We start from the raw sequence: 17,702 nt of genomic DNA, 5'->3' as shown, positions 1-17,702 counted from the left end.
AACAGGCTGCCCAGGGAAGTGGTTGAGTCACCATCCCTGGAAGTATTTAAAAGACGTGTAGATGAGGTGCTTAGGGCCATGGTTTAGTGGGCATGGTGGTGTTGGGTTGACGGTTGGACTCGATGATCTTGGAGGTCTCTTCCAACCTTAATGATTCTATGATTCTATGATTAACTTACTGTCCCAAGAAGAACTCCAACTTACTGTCCCAGAGAACAAACCCTTGAGCTTTCAAAGAATGAAATGCATAATGAGATTGTAGAAGTCATGGTTAAATATTGCTATGGAGGCCAAAAGTACATAAAATAAGTGCAAAAAAAAAAGAAGTTGAGAAATTAATTGGTGATTGATGTTGACTCTTTTGTCAACATCTGTCTGAGGAAGCCCCTAGCCTATGGCGTGTCCAAGGCTGGGGAGAGAAGGAGGGGATAAGGGAGATATCAGGGGACAGATTCCCCTCTGCGCACACCCTTCCTGTTTTCTCTTTCTTAGCATTGTCTATCATCACTGCTTCCTGCCACATGGTCCTCTTGTGAGAGTATAGCTCCAAAGCAGTTTCTTCAAACACCATAGACTGGAAGTAGGCTGCATGAAGAAACTGTGAGAGAGCTAGATGATGACAACTGATTGCTGAAATCATATATTTCAGTCTGCTCTGATAGAGTTCAGGGAGATTTCAAATATCAAGAGTGCTAAAAGTTTCAAGCAGAAAGAAATAATTTATAGGAGTTTTATTATTTACAACTCTGAAAATTTGAGACCAGCACTGACTGGAATATTTTTTTTTCTTTTTTAAAACATTTATTTTATTTTTATTTGTGCATGATGTTATTGCGCTACTGCAAACACCTCAGTTTGCATGTCTCTAATGTTAATATCTGGTCTGAAATAATTACTCCAGTCATGCAGTTCGCTGCAGAAAGTACATGCTTTTAAGATGAACCTCTTAAAAAGTAGATGCCCCGAGAAGTCATCCCAGCCTAGGGATGCTTGTTTCTCTCCCTTGACTGTAAAGGGAGTCTAAAGAAATAGCTCTGTCACGAACTCTTGCATCCTGCAGATGTCTGATGGCAGGTCAGTATCTTCATCCTAGACAACATACTGGAGAGCCTGGAGGTGAGAGCAGAGAGGGTTGAACATCTTCCAATGGCTCCTATTTGTAACAGACAACAAGATTTCATTTAAATTGAAACCTTCCAAGGGCATTTGTTGAAATATCAGCTATGAAAGTCAAGAATTGATCAATTGTGTTCGAATGAAATGCTTTAACTTCACTTTTCAACATAACTTTTAGTTTAGGGTTTTGGTTTTTCATGTTTATATACATGCCATGAGAGATCGAAATCAGATTAAAATTACTCAACTTTATCAAAACCAGAAGAAATAATCACTTGATTCAAGCTTTTTTTTTTTTAATTCTGAAGGAAATGTAGAATGCTATATTTTATTCCAGTTCATAGTGGGGTTTCCAGTGAAATAATGAATAGTACTAATAAAACCCAAATCCTTCAGGCTTAAACTGTACATCTTCAGCCAGTCTGTGCTTCCTTCATGTTCTTCCCACATCTTTTACTTTAAAAGTGATACAGACAAAAGAAAACAAAACTCTTGCAGGAATTTTATATCTGATGAGGAAGTTACTGAAAGCTTAGTTAACTGATATGGGGGAGTTGGTTTGCTTTTCAGGAGGATAGATAATCTTTAGATAATGGTGATTTGAGTGCAAATGTGTCCAGAAAAAAAGAGCAGTGTGAACTCTCTGTTGCCCCTCTTTCAGTGGCTATGCTGAAAATGCTGAAAATTGAATAGAAAAGGAAAAATGAGTAGGAAGTTCAGGTATTGCAGGGTCACAAGCTTCAAGCTTATCAAAGCACTTCAGTGATTAATTTGATGTAATAGTTAAAATGAATTAAGAAGATATTGTCTGAGCAGAATAAATATGGTAAAAAGTAAATTGTATTTGCTTTAATTAGGTAAATACTGGGTTTTTTATGGTGGTATTTGGGTAGGCATTATGAAGGTGAGCTGTGAAAAATTAATCTTTGGGATTTCCTAGTCTATATGTTAGCAATTTTACATGAAAATATACTTTTCCTCCTTCTTTATCATCTCAAAAGCAGGTATCTCCTTCAATAATAATATATAACCAAGGGTATTGACAGGTTTTCCTTTAAACAAACACAGTTTTTTAAACTTTTTTTTTTCTGTTTACATGTACACTAAATTGAATTGCCTTTGCTTTTAAAAGATTTTGTCTAAAACTTGATTTTATCTCAAAGCCCAGATATGAAAGGCCCACCTTGGAAAGCACTTTCAGAAAAACAGTTTTCTGCAGATCACTTTGGAAATATTTTCCAGCAGTTCAAGGCAATTGACAGTTGTTGCTTGTTAGAGTACGACAATAGCCATGTGGAGGATTTGGGGGACGCTGTGCACATTGTCTATAGGTGCACAATATTTACACTGCATGGTAGCAACTTCAGTCTTGCTGCTGAGGCTGTGCAGAGGCACTTTGCACTTGCACAGCTCAATACAGGGTGCATGTGCAGTACTTCCCACATAGCCGGTGTCTGAGCAGAAGTTATGAGTTTTGGGGATCTTAGAAAGTTAGGGTCCAAGTCCTATCCTTGAAAAAGGCTCTGCAAAATAGGAATGGGATTCTTGTTATCTCAGTGCTTCCTTCTTTCTGAGAAGCTTTTTTAAACTGAGAAGACCTTTTAAACAGCGTACCATAAATCATTGAATAGTCGCCATTGTCAGCCTGAGCCTGAACCATTAGCAGAATGTTAATTATAAAAGTGACTAAAATTAAAGAGAATCAGAAGAGACTATGTCAATTAAAGGCAGGGAAAGGCTAACTGGAATATTTCTTTTTTGTTTATTAAATGCTCCTTCTTCTAAGTAGGTAGCAAAAGAGACCAATTTCTCTTTTTTTTAAGTACAACCCTGGATTTCAGGCTATTTCACGTGTGTGTATATGAGCTGAGCAGCAACTGGGGCAGACAGAGTTTTACTTGAAAAAATGGAGAGAAATTTTAAAAATGTAACATTTAGCAAATGTCAAAACATACTTTGGGCCAGGTTCTCACTTGGTGCTGCTGGGGGTTAGTGTTTTTGACGTCAATGGAATGGTTCCCATTTCCAGCAGGTGTACTCCCAGCCCACTAGCCCAATGTTTGCACCGTATACACCATAGAGGAGATAAAGGAATACTGAAAGACCTTTATCTATTTACCTAAAGTAAAAAAGCTGTTTTTTATGGGTGAGTGCTATAAACTTGCTGGTTGAGTGTATATGCTCAAATAAAAGGCTACATTGTTTGCCCTGTTCATTATAGTCTGTTGGATTATCTGAACTGGTTTGCTGTTTACCACAAATACAGCGGGCTTTGTACTTACTCTGACCTTTGGTTCAGAATTCATCCTTTGAAGTATTAATGATTTCTCTAGATTGGACTGAAATACATTTTTTGTGTATGGACTGGCCAAAATTCTTGCTTCAAGTATTGCTTGATGGTCATAATATGGGATGTTTTCTGGCAGCAACAGATGCATTGGCAAACTTTATGTCCTTAAGTGAATAAAGACAACTTATATGTCTACATGGCTACTTCTCAAGACATCCCCAAAGCCCACCTACTGCTGTAGTTGTGGCAGTACGGGGCCCAAAATGGCTGAAGTGCTTTCCTTATTTGCCTCCAGTAGTCGTATATTTGGGAAGATTAAATTCAATGAAATGGCTCAAGTGATTCAAGAGACTTTCAGATGACAAATCTATGGAAGTAAAATTAACCCCTCTGTGTATTTCTGTAATGTATAGCCTTCTTGACTTCTGTGTCTCTCTTCACCCTCCTCTCCCTCATAAAATAGTTAATGAAATATTCCTCTTCTGCCACTGTCAAAGCCCACACCGCTTTTCCCTCTGAAACTCCTCTCCAGTGCTGTCCTATCCTTCAGATCTTGCTATTCTTTGTGCTCAATCCATGCAGACCTCAGCCTCTGAGTGGTCTCTTGTTTCCTCCTATGACTTTGCTCAATGCAAACTCAGTCATTCACATCTTAGTTTTTTCTGTGTCACCATGTACTCAATAGGACCTCCTTTTTGTCGTTCAGTTTTCCTCTTCCAACCTTTCAAAAGTACTTCTCAAAATCTGACTTCCACAGTGATTAGTGGACCACCACAATTCAGATATTTCTGAGCTGATTTCTTATCCACAGTGGGTTGCAAACCAGCTGTGTGAGAAGGGACTGTGTTATACTATGTTTTGAAGTGCTAGCTTGCATGCTGTACCTGCTGCCTAGTTAACAAGTAATTCCTCTTGCTCTTGCGATTTAGAGTAGGTAGGTCAACAGTACAGGGTCCTAATGACATGACAAACTTCCCGAGGTTGCTGTCAGTTGATCTCTACAGCCAGTTGACATCCCAGTGTATAAACTGCTTCCCCATCTCGCTGTTGTCAGCAAAATTACTGAGGCAACATTCCGCTTCATCATGCAGGTTATTCATGAAAATGTTAAACAGTATTGACCCCTGAGGAGTGCCACTTGTGACCAATCTCACAGTGCCAATGCTCATCTGTGTGCTGTCAGACCCAATGTGCAGTACCATGGGTTTTGACATAGATGTCTTCATCTACTAAGCTATGTTTTTACAATCAATGACGAGATTTAATTTGCAGTTGCTTAAGTAAGATCTGAATCATCTTTTAATTTGCAGTTATTCAATAGAACATGCCTGGCCATTCTAAGCTACACTGAGCTTGGAGATCAAGCACAAGGCTTGGTCAGAATTTGTTTTCACCAGTGAGAATGCAAAGTTTTTAATGTAACCAAATCCGGTATAAGGGAATAATTTTAAAATATCATCTTTCCCATCTAGAGCACATATTTATGTTGTGGTCTTCTGACCACTTGGGCACATTAAGAAGTTTTTCCAGGTTCTAGGGCTGTTCATTCCAGTAAGCTATTTTTCCACTTAACAGTATGAAAAAAAAAAAGTTTTTATTTTATACAAATCTTAGCACACTAGCAAAATACCTTTTTCCTTATATATAAAATCCTTCTAGAATATCTCTGAAATTATATATACTACATGTGATGCTATATATAGTTTTGAATCTATAATGGCCACATTGCACTTATATATTGCACTTCTTTTCCTCTCAGCACAGGACCAGTTTCCACATCCTTTAGAAGTAACTAATGATTATTATGGGGCAAATCTGTTTTTCCTTGCTAACAGAATCTCTTGACACACAAGTCCTCACTTTTGAGACTGTTACTTTTTCTTTTTTGTCTTTTAAATAAGAAACAGATACTCTGGGAACTTTTCATGGCACATTTTCTGTTTTTCAACAAATGGAAAATGATTATAAATGTAGCTGTTTCCTAACGAGCTACAGTGGGTATAGTCAAATGACAGGACTAAACAAATCCATTCCTATACTCTCCTGTTGCCAGCAGCCTAAAGCACTCATCAATTGATCCCTTTTAAGCTAAAAGAAGCCATTTTCTGCCTTACTTCAGTCTCTTGCCAGTCCCAGACCACCAAGTAACGTATTTCACACACATCTACTACTTTCAGAACATTTTCTCTGCTTTCCGGGGGATGGGAATGAGGTGGAGGAAGGCAGAGGAAAAGGAGTAGTGAAGGGTTGATTTTATTTTGCTTTTGCTTTTTCACAGAATTGATAAAATAAATGCTTCTTCTCCCATAATTTCTTGCATGTGGACAGCTGCTCTTTTCTTTAACACAGCATTGTCCAGCCTTAGCACTGGACAGACCGTAACATTTGTTAATGATGTCAACAGTATTGCCCTTTGCTAGGTAGGAATGAATATTGCCCGTGGCAAAGAGTTTTTCTGCTGGACTATGTAAGCTTTTTTTTCCAGTATTTTAATTTCCAGACAAGAACTCTGTCTAGCTCTTTTCCTAATGCTGTGATCTTATGCTTTGAGACTAAGGACAAGGTCAGGAAGAAATATTCTTGAATATTTCTAGGTTGATTAATTCTTAATTCTTGCTCTTAGGGAGCTGTAATTTTATTTTCACATTTCTGGACATACTGAAGTCTGTCAACTTACCCTAACTATGCTGCAACCAGCTGTAGGACACATGAACCATTATATTGCTTTTTTTCTGACTTTATACCTCCAATTTTCATATTTTTATATCTGTGTGGGAGGTTGATGCAATGTCTGATGTGCTTCTAAATGAGAAGTCATAAATGTGTCTGACAAATCACCTCTCGTCACCTACATAACTAGAGTACATATTGATGAATTAAGCTAGGAGCTTTCTGGCATTGAAGACCAACATCAAGCTTCTCTTGACAAAGAGAGAAATAGGACAAGATTATATCTCCGAAAATCTTTGAAAAAATTCTCAGGTTGTTTCCAAGTATTGTTTCTACAATTCCCATCTAAACTTCTCAAGAAGATTTCATGCTGGTTCAAGATACATATTGCAGACGAATAAGATTGAATTATCACTAGATGAGGAAGAAAAAAATGAGGATGAAACCCTTCTAAAGGTCATTTTTGCAAATGCCCCCCTGGAAAGCAAAAAAAAATTGTTTTCCTTTTCTCTGTCAGAAGTGTATGTAGCATGGTTCTCTTTAGCCATAAAACATAGGAAGAGTCCCCTTTGTGAAGGCAAATCCTGAGGTAGAATTGGATTTGTTCCATCTCTGACCTTTAACTGGCATTTATATAGTTGATACCAGCAGGGTGAAAGCAGTCTGGATTCTCCAAGAGATATTTTTTCATGGTCCATGTATAACCTGGTATGATTTTTGACCTTCTTTCAGGTTATTAGCTGTTATTTTCCTGAACATTGTATTTTATGGAATTATTGGTATGGTGAGAATGGTCCTTTTAAGACTGACATTGCATTATTGTCACTGGTGAGTGTTTTGACTTCTAGTAGCAGGACATTAGTAAAACCGGAGTTGTCACTACCCTGTGTTATTCATTAGCTGTGCAATTAGCTTTTACATGGTTTGTATATATATTTTAAAAGTCATGAGGATCATTGATCAATGTAAATTACCAGTGCTCCATTAAAAACTTTGCAATTTGTATTACCTGCTCCAGTCTTCTCCAGTAAATGCAATGCACAATAAACAAACTATTTTAATATTTCAGCTTAGCTTATTGTACGTCAAGGCACAGACACACTCAGATGGTCTGAACTCCACTGAAGATGGAGCTAGAGTAAAGGCAATTCCAATTGCATTGCATCTCATGTAAATGATCTTGGAGGCTAAGCATTCTTGGGCTTGTCCTGTACTTGGATAAGAGACCATCTGGAAGTCCCAGATACAGTAGGCACAAGCCAAGACATCGTGGCTGAACACTAGACCACAGAAAGTGAATGAGTTAGAAGGCTACGTTCTCACCCTCCTCACTGGTGGGTGAGTCAGAGAGCTAAAGTTACCAATACTGTTTTCATTCCTTCAGTGAGAAATGTCTCAGGAGAATACTGTAAATTAAAAACATTAAAATTAGAAAGCGAAGTTATATGAAACTTAAGCTTCACAGGAACCTTTAACCAGGGTTAAACACTCCTACGCTCTACGATGCCTATGTCCCTGGAAAATTGTACAAACTTACCAAAACTTGACAGTGTTTCTATATTGGGAGCCAACAGAGGGCAAGGAAATAGGTGTTCTGCTGCTGCTGCTCTTGCCTATCAGGCAAATCCTGGGTGCTACGACTGGCATGTGAGCTTTTCTCTATCCATCTGTCTTTTTACAGAAGTGAAGAGCTTATTTTGGCCCCCATTTTAGCAGAGAAAGTGAAAAGTCTTCTCTGCTTCTGAAAGAAACCTCCTGCAGCCATTCAAGGAATAGTATGATGGGGGAGGTAGCCCCGTGCAGTACAGTAACCAGCATTTTTTCAAAGCAGAAACCTTGTATGGGAGATTCAGTGCTGTAAGGAGGGCTCCTGCTTCTTTGTATGAAGAGAACTGGGGTGTATGGAGCACTGAGAGAATGCAGCAAGGATAGGGGAAAGGGGAAAGGGAAAAGGGAGCATGCAGAAAAAACTCACCTAGGAAAAAAGAGAGGATAAACTACTAATTGTTCCTTTTAGGCTAAACTTTCCATTCCCTCTTTGCAATGAAACAACACTATAAACCGATAATATGTATGTCACCTATGTCAAAGATCATTAGTTCCAACATAAGATATGAGAATTTAAACACATTGAAAATTTGTGAAGCTGAAATTTAATATTTGGCCTGATAATAACAAGGCTTAAAGACATTCTTATGGTAAACTAGAAGACGTGCAACTTTTAAGAGGACTGGTTGAATCACATAAAACCAGAAGAATGAAGTCCAGATGAAAAGCTACAACAAATATTGTCCTCACTACTTCCCACCATCCAAATTCTGAATATGGAAGTTGCTCCAGCTTTGTGTTGTAGAATTTTTCTTCACTGAGTAGCTCTTTTCACTCTTTCATTCTCTCCTCCTTTTCTGGCAGTGAAGCACATTCTTTTCCCCTGTAATGTAATTATGTACAAACTCACAAACTTAAACATATTGCCATGAGCTAGCATCACCCACAATCTGGCAGATGCCACTGACTGAAAACACAGCTCCACTTTAAAGTAAATCATACAGATGCACTGTTTCTATATTTAAAAACACAACTTCCATGGCGTGACAGCACTGTCTGTACATACTGGGGACTGACACCAAAGCTTCTTTGTGTGGTGGTTTGGTGTTCAGCTCTCAGACGCAACATTAATTCAGAATAGAAAGTGTGCAATGATTCTTATTTAAGGAGATTCTGAAATTTGAAATAATTTTGAAATTACAGTAATTGTTACTGTAATATCATTGCCAGTTAGGTTGCCTGATTCAGAACTTGTGTTTTTGATTTTAAACAGCTGTTCACCCCATTTACTTTAGTACAATAGTACCTTACAAAAAGAAAGCAGGGTCAGGATTATACCTGGAGATCCACCTACTCATTAAATGCATCCTTTGATTCCTATACTTTTTCTATAGACAATAGCACAATAGACATACAGAATCTTCTCTCTGATACAGTGGGTTTGTTGTATTCCAGCGTAAGCTATTGCAACTCCAGTGAAGTTGATTGGATTATAATGCCTAAGACTAACGTAATGGAGCATGAGCTTGAGACCTTGTTAATATCAAAGCACAACTAGCTTTGCCCTAATATGAGTTACAGAGAAGTCACAGGAGTGACAAACAATTATATTTTAATTACTTGAATTTCCTGTCTTCTTTCTTTATTTGCCGTTGAAATAATTTAAAACACTGCCTTATAAATCAGTTTGAAGATGTGCGCTGCATCCTCACTATTTTCCTGCAATTTAGCAAAGATGTAAAAACAGAGAGAACCCTGGCCCATCAGTGCCTAATAGTTTTCTAAGACAGAAAGCTGGATCTCAGTGTTTGAATCATCTAATTTCACCTAAGCTTTATTTCAGCTAGCTGCTGCAAAGAAGAAATTCCCAATGTCCCTGTCATTTTCTGAGATATGTAATTTCTTTCTTTGCCCCATTTGTAGACAAGCAGGAGTTATGGAAAATGGAAAGCTACGTCAAGGTTGTAAAAAGAGCTATGAAGTTGTGCAGTTGCCTAATTCAAAGGGTAAAACATAATTAATCTTATATGAAAAAGTAAAAATTCATGCTCTAGAAGAGCAAATCACAGTATTTTAATATTAAAGAACCAAAATATGAGGAAAAGGAGAGAGCACTTAACAGTCTTTTCAACCCCATTTTTGCAGATTTCTCTAGGCAGAGAAGATCCACCTTTGAATGGGATTCTAAAAGCACTGTCAATAATGATGAGTGTTTATAGGTGAGGAAGTATTTTCATTTAAGGGTTGATGAATCCTGCTTGCTTTGAATCACAGTTCATCACAGTAATTTATAAATAAGCAAATGTAAAATTATTAACTAATTCTCCTGGAACCAAACATTGCAATCAGGTTTCCATATAAAGTTTTCATTGAAGTGGTGTTTTTAAACAGCCATACTAATGAAGATCAAGAATCTTAATTCTGAACTAGATCACCCTTTTTTCCTTTCTGCTTACAAAAGTTAGTCTCTCCTACAGCAATACAGGGGATAGACAGTTTTAGAAGAAAAGTCGTTAAATTACACTCTCATTCCAATAGCTCATTAAAACCTGTCCAAGAACTAAATCTAACCTTCCAACATTGTTTTGGTTTTGTTTTGACATCCTACCAATAGCTTGCCAAAAGCTCTGGGACACTATAATCTATACTAGAAAGTCGCTTCCTCTTGGAAATATGCTGTAACTTCCTTTGTTGTCTTCTTTCCTTGATGGGCTGGTTGCTGCTTGCTCCCAGAAATGAATAGGATGGGCTGCAGTGAGTGCTATAACATCAGGGATGTGAGCCAAAAGGCAGACAGAGGTGCTTGTTCAAAGTCATTCATCCAGTGACTTCACTGAAAGTGGGAAACGAATTTCTCATTGAAGGAAAATGTTTGCCTTTTAACTTAACTGCTCTTACACTCTCACACCATAAGGTACGTGAATGCTACTGGGAACACAGAGAAACTGAGATGAAACACCACAGTCTGTGAAAGTCATTCTAGAAATGCCTTCTGTATTGCTATAAGTTGTTAAAAGAAAAAGCATTTTGTGTCCTCGGCTCTGTCAAAATATTGGGAAACCATAAGGACTAAGTTTCAGTTTTACTCCTTGATAACTAGATAGGAGCAGGAGGAAATACTTTCTACCATCTTGCCATTGATGACAAGCAACATGTCTTGTAGAAAAGACTGTGCAGCTATGGATCTTCTAAAAGTTAGCATATTATATATCCCCTTGAATGTCCATCACTCAAGTTTTGCTCATAAACTCCAGATTTGTCAACATATTGGCATGTTGGTTTTTAACCAACACAAGCAGCTCTGAATTCTCTTTATTTTTCTCTAACTTTCCACTTTCTTCTGGATAAAAGTCAAAATATTAGCCCGACCTAAAGTCCGAGACCTTCACTGTTTTGGGGATTTTTTGGTGGTTTTTTTTTTAGGACTGTGTGCTATTCCCTGAAAGTATCAAAACACATTCACACACTTCACACAGAGATGACATCCCAAATTGTGATTACAGTAAATTACCAAACTCTCTACAGTTTTATAGTATCTTCCATGTTTCACACTATTTAGTTCCAAGGTAAGAATTCAAAGTCTCATTACCTCTCTGAAATGCTGTGAACTTTTTAGCGTAATTAGAAACTAAAAAATAAGGAAATGCTATTTGATCCAAGGAGTGGTGCACTAGCAGAGTCAATACAATACCGAATACGTTCATAAGAGTTCTGCAAAATTTGTTCTGTTTATGTTTAATGTTTAAAATGTTTATGTTGTCAAAATTCTATTTAGAAGACGGACTATTAGGGTAGTAAGTACAGAGCAAATCCTTCAAGGACAAAGATCCATTGCTGCTGGTGGAGTCATGCAAGGTGAGATTTTGGCTGTGGGCACCTCTAAAAGGTGACTGAGCATTTTTGCATTAATGTTGTAGAGAAAGGTGAGTGAGTGTCATTACTGCTATGACACTGGTCAAAATCACAGCACTACTGGGATTGGAAGCTATTTTGTGTCTTATTTAATGTATATGTTTGAACTTGCATTTGTAAATATTTTTGTATGTACGTGATGGCACATTGACACCTACCTATCCATCCATCTGTGGATAAAACTCTTAAAACATAATAATACAAGTCTAGACAGAGGAGAAAGGGGGGGAAAAAGGAAAGCTGGATTGATTAATCTAGTGACAGAGCTTAAGAACTGATAACAAAGTCCTGCCACATTAAAAATACTTTGGGGAAGATTTATGGCATTTACTTTTTAAGACTGGAATATTAATAACTGTAAAAGCTAAGGAAAGGTTATCACTGACAGTAATAGTGCTTTTATAGTGTCAGAAGATTAATGTTGTATTTCTCCTACAAAGAAATCCATTCTTCTTTGGGAAAAAAAGAGGATCACACAGGACTGTGCTCTTGGGCACAACCAATCATGCTTTCTTCAGCCCAGGATGAAGGAAACTTTGGAAGAGATGAAGATGGTGTCCAGGAATGCAAAGGTGGCACCCACATTTACTGTGCACTGAAATGTGCTCTCTGGCATAGGAACTTGATATACTCTGCAGGTCCATTGCTTGGAAGTGCCGGGAAGCGCTGGGGCCTTAATTCTGGGATTTACTTCCTGTCAGGAAATGGGCAAAGCAAGACCTGGCATCACATTTGGGATGAGATTGGCTGTAAAGGTTACTGATGCTGAGTGGAAGCTAGATAGGAAGGAAACAGGATTTAAAGAGACATCTGAATGTGGCAGGAGACTGTCGATGTGAGATATGGCATGAGAATAGACATTATTTGAAGGACTTATTAGCAAATGGCCTGGCAGAGAACATAAAGGCGTGATTGGGAGAAAGGATTGGTAACATAAAAGGACTGGGCTGATAGCATTAAAGAGAACAAAGAGAAGGAAGAGATGTGGTGACAACTAAGCCTCCGTAGGGGTTGAGGCCTTTGTATTCGGAGCATAGGAAATAGAAAATAAATTCTTGCAGATGATAGGAATTTGAAAATGGGTACTTATCTTCTGCAAATAGTCTGTATTGTTTTGGCCTTACCCCTTCTATTAGGTAAAACTATCTTGGTGGCACTTACTTGATTAGATGGGAATATGAACAGCTGTAAAAACTAAGAGGTGGCTGTTTCTGAATAACTTTTCTTCCCTGATTTACAGGCCAATATTCCCTAATGTGATGTGCCCTGACTGGACATTTTCACCTTGCACCTCTATGCAGAAACCACTCTGTATTTGGAAAGTGTGAAAACTTGCTCTAGCAATGAGCAGTGCAGAAAGTATATTCTGCATGCAACATCTGAAAATCAACAAACATAATAATAATAATAATAATAATAATAATAGTAATAGTAATACAAGCTTGGGGAACAACTGGAATCTGAAGAAAATAAGGGAAAAGAAAAGAGAATTCATATTGCATATTTGCCTGCAAAGTCCAGCAGCCTTAAGACTTGTTAAGCAGTAAGGCAAGATAATCAATAAGAGAACATATATTAAAAATGCATATCCAAACTACCCTCTTTCCTCCACCATTATAGGTACTGGGAAAACCACACTGATTATATTTTTTTTTGTCTGATGAGAGAGAAACAGGGTCTGTTTTGGTTTTGCTGCAAATGTTCCTGGTGTTTTGTTCCTAACTCTTAGGAACGACAATTAAAATATTCCAAAATTAATTGGCCTTTGCCTCAAATTCAGATGAGCAATTTTTTTCCCATATGAAACTGCTCAGCAAAGCCATTGCACAGTTGTGAAAACAATAATAGCATTAAAACTATAATCTCAAATTAGCACTGTTGAGAACTGATCGTGTTTAACGTTAGTCAAGTGAAAAATGAAATGCTGATTAACTACAACAAACTATTGAGAAAATCTCTCAGAAAAGATTAATGAAAAAGCTGTCATGGCAGTCAAGAGAAAATACCAGAAACTTAAGTGGCAGCAGCAGGAAAATTAGTATGAATTGTTTCCTTATCATCCTAGAGTGGTCAATTTTCATCACATTAGTGATCTGAAAAGAGAAGTAGTAAGAGAAAGAGATATATATGAGACAACTCCCATGAAAGCACTCAAGAAAATTACTAGTGAAAACCTGCAGGACAAACTAGTCACAGTAGATGAGTAAACAAGATCAACAAACAGGTCAGTCTTGATAAGGGCAAGATACTACAGAGGAAGAAAGGTTTAACACTTTCTCTGTCTCAAGGAGTCCTGCCTGTTGAGCTGCTCTGGCTGGTAAGGTTTTCTGGAAAGAGAAAGACAGTAAAACTATATGCACATGAAGAAAGTTGTTCTGTCATGCATTGTTACGTGTCTGCCTGTATTGAATTTTCTTGTTTTGAAGCATATAGCACCCCAAAGGCATTTTGGATTAGCCACTGATGATTTACACCTAGTACCTAATTCAGGTGAAGTTCAGATTTGACATCAACTGACATGATTTGTCAACAAATCGTTTTAGATCTATCTTGTTTATGAAGAAGCCTCATCATGAAGCTCTGACCTTTCTTTAGCTTTATTCTGTTTATTTAACATGGTATTTTATATCTCTGTGTATCAATTCCAACTGATTTTTCAGATCTAAGATAAAATTCAATTTAGCATTGTATATCCAACTTAGTTCTACAAAATTCCTAATTTCATGTGAAGCTAAGCAAAGGTTTAAAAACATTATTAAAAACCCCTAGACTAAAATATCTTGTTGACACTCTTCTTTTATTTACATTGATAGATGATATGGAGATATTAAACCCAATTGATTAACTGGCATTTATTCACTTGAAGTTTTATCCATAAAGGTAGGTGTTTTTAGTACTTGTATGTTGATTATCTATGCTATGTAAAGTGCTTGCTCTGTGGTTAATAATCTTTCAGGAGTCTTAGTTTGGACATCCCAAAAAGGAGGCCTAAAAACAATCCTATGATATAACAATGTGTGATAAAATGCAAACATGAACACAAATACAAAATTTGTGTATTTATATGTGTTCCTATTACAAAAGATTTAGAGAACTGAGCAACCCTCTAATAAATAAGTTTAGCCAAGAAATGTGCAAAGACTTTGCTGTGTATTATTTTTATCTATTGCAAACTTCTATTTGCTGCTTTTATTTGGGATTGATTTACTTCAACAAAAAGTTCATTTTATACAGCCAGTAGACATCAGGATGCAGAATATACATTACAGTTAATAAGGTACTTAGAGAATGCAGACATTCCAAACTCAGCTAATATAACTTTATAGTGTCATATCAGCTTCACTAAGGAATGGAAAGTTATAAAATACCTTGCTTTAACTCCTCAATATATAAACTTTATTGATGTACCAATTACAGAAGTCAAACCCACACATTTTGCTCTTTTATCTACTGGCCTCATTTAATGATTTTAATTTCTCTTTCTTCTCCAGACTTGAGCTGCTGTGACTTGCTTTTTTTCTACAACCTTTCCCTGCAGGCTGTGCATGTGGTGAATCTCTGTGGGCCGGACATAGTAAGAGCAGTCACGTTGTACTGGCCTGCTCAAAGAACAGCTGAATTTTGCATTGTCCTCCCCACTCACACAGAAGAGTGGCTGTCGTTCCCCTTGGACATCCATTTCCACCATCCTGGGCAGGAAGGTAAGGACACCTTTGGTCCAACATAAGCAGTGGTGGGTGCCCTTCACCTTCCAGGGAAGTCCTACCCCTCCTGGCTGTCACATAGTCTCTTTGCTCCACCTCCGTCTGCCCTTTTGGGTAAAATGGCATACCTGCATGTTGGCAGGCAGCCCTGTGACTGGCTGGAAGGACCAGTGGCTGCTTCCAGTTTACCCAGAAGTACAGCAGAACAAGAAGCCCCTGACTACCACATACACCAAAGCCACCATTTCTGAAGACATCATACCTCACAGGTTTCATAACTTATCTGCGATTTGCTGGTTGCCATTTTTTGAACCAGTCATATCCATGTGATCTCATAGAATCATAGAATCATAGAATCATTAAGGTTGGAAGAGACCTCTAAGATCATCGAGTCCAACCATCAACCCAACAACACCATGCCCACTAAACCATGTCCCTAAGCGCCTCATCTACACGTCCCTTTCAGGTAGTTGTAGAGAGCGATGAGGTCTTCCCTCAGCCTCCTTTTCTCCAGGCTAAACAACCCCAGCTCCCTCAGCCGCTCCTCATAAGACTTGTTCTCCAGACCCCTCACTAGCCTCGTTGCCCTTCTCTGGACACGTTCCAACATCTCAACATCCTTCTTGTAGTGAGGGGCCCAAAACTGAACACAGTATTTGAGGTGCGGCCGCATCTCAAAACACCCTCTGGTTGGCTGCCTGTTTCCTGTGGCCCAGGAAGTGTTGCTATATAAAAACATATACCTTTATATACATTTTTATATTTTTTCTCTATTTGTAGAAAGGAGTGTGCAAATATGCATAAATATAATTTATTTATTTATACACTTTATATATATTTATCTATGCATATATATATATCCAAATAGAAAGATATAGAAATTAAATATATATATCCACAAAAATGTAGGTATATAATGTATCAGATGTTCTTTAATAAGAGCTAATGAAATCAATAATTAAAGTTTAAATATAAATATAAAGTAGTTAAATAAAAATAAAAGGCAAGTTTGGGGTCCACCACTTTATAAGGCTACTGAACCAACCCTAATGTGTTTGGAGTGGGGGGAGTTCACATAGGTGTGGAACCACGAGCAAGTTACAACAAGCTTTCAGTCTAGCCCTGTCTGGCCTGATCAGCTGCTGCTCTCAGGAGCCAGGGAGCTGTAGGACAAGTCTACCTGTCTGGCATGCTGGGGCTGGCTGGCTCTGACTGCACGCTGGAGTCTGTAAGGAGAGACAAGCGATCAACAGCATGGCCCCACAATCCAGGGAAAACCAATCCCATGTGGCTGTGGTACCCCTCAAGGCAGAGCAGCGTCAATGAGTACCTTTGGCAGCACAAGAGGATCAGATGCCATGGTCTGGGAAAGCAAATGGATTGGTGGCCACGGTTGGCAGTGATGTCATGCGGGCAGTCAGGACAAAGTGACCTCAGCAAGGGAGCCTTCTCTTCTCCAGACTGAACAGTCCCAGCTATTAGCTTCTTCTCATGTGAAAGATGCTCCAGTCCATCATCTTTTTGTCCCTGTGCTGACTTGCTCCAGTAAGTCCATATCTTCCTTGTACTTGGGTGCGCAGAACTGGATCCAGCACTCCGCATGTGGTCTCACCAGGGCTTAGTAGAGAGGAAGGATAAACCAGATGGTAATGTTCTTCCTAATACAGCCCAGGATATCCTTGGCTGAAAAGAATACTCATTATGTTTACAGGTAACATGGCCTAGTGATGAAGAGAAGTTGGAAGGAACTGCAAGACAGAGTTAGAATTCACAATGATTTTGACTACGGGAGAAATGATCTGAAAAAATCAAGATTAAATACTACAAGGATGAACGAAAGGATCCATGTTTAGGAGGACAAAAATGTAGAAAGAGCTATAGCAGACCTGTGAAAGAGAAACTAGTGCTTATAGAAGATGACAAGCTGAACACAAGTCAACAACATCATGCTCTTACAAAAGGAGATAAGCGTCATCCTGGGATATATGAGGAAAACCCAAGAGATGTATAAAAAGAAGTTTCAATTACACAAAAGATGAAATTATCCTACCATTCTTTTCAACTTTTGCGAAGTCACTGCCAGAATACTGCCTCCAGTTTTGTTCACCACACATTTAGAAAGATAAGGGCTTAGAGAGGCCAAAGGAGACCCCTAGAAATCAGCGTGAAGAACTTACTCCTTGTCCCTAGCTCATCCTGACTGAATCCTATTCCTGTGAACGACCTGGCATTTCCATGCTGTGCCTTCCTGCCAAGGCTGGCTTGAAGTCCTGGATTGTATCTTGAGTTCACTCACAAGAGAAAAAACCAACCTCTCACTTTTTCCTGTCTTCCTCTTCCAAGACCTTCATCCCATCCCAATCATAAAGTCTATCACAGTCTTGAGAAGTCTAGAAATGAAGACATAGAAATAATGACCTGTGAACATGGCTTAAAAGCAACTGTATGGTCTAAAAAAGATG

Source organism: Pygoscelis adeliae, unplaced genomic scaffold (assembly GCF_000699105.1).
Source record: "Pygoscelis adeliae isolate BGI_AS28 unplaced genomic scaffold, ASM69910v1 Scaffold57, whole genome shotgun sequence".
NCBI classification, from domain to species: Eukaryota; Metazoa; Chordata; class Aves; order Sphenisciformes; family Spheniscidae; genus Pygoscelis; species Pygoscelis adeliae.
This window is presented reverse-complemented; position numbering follows the sequence as displayed.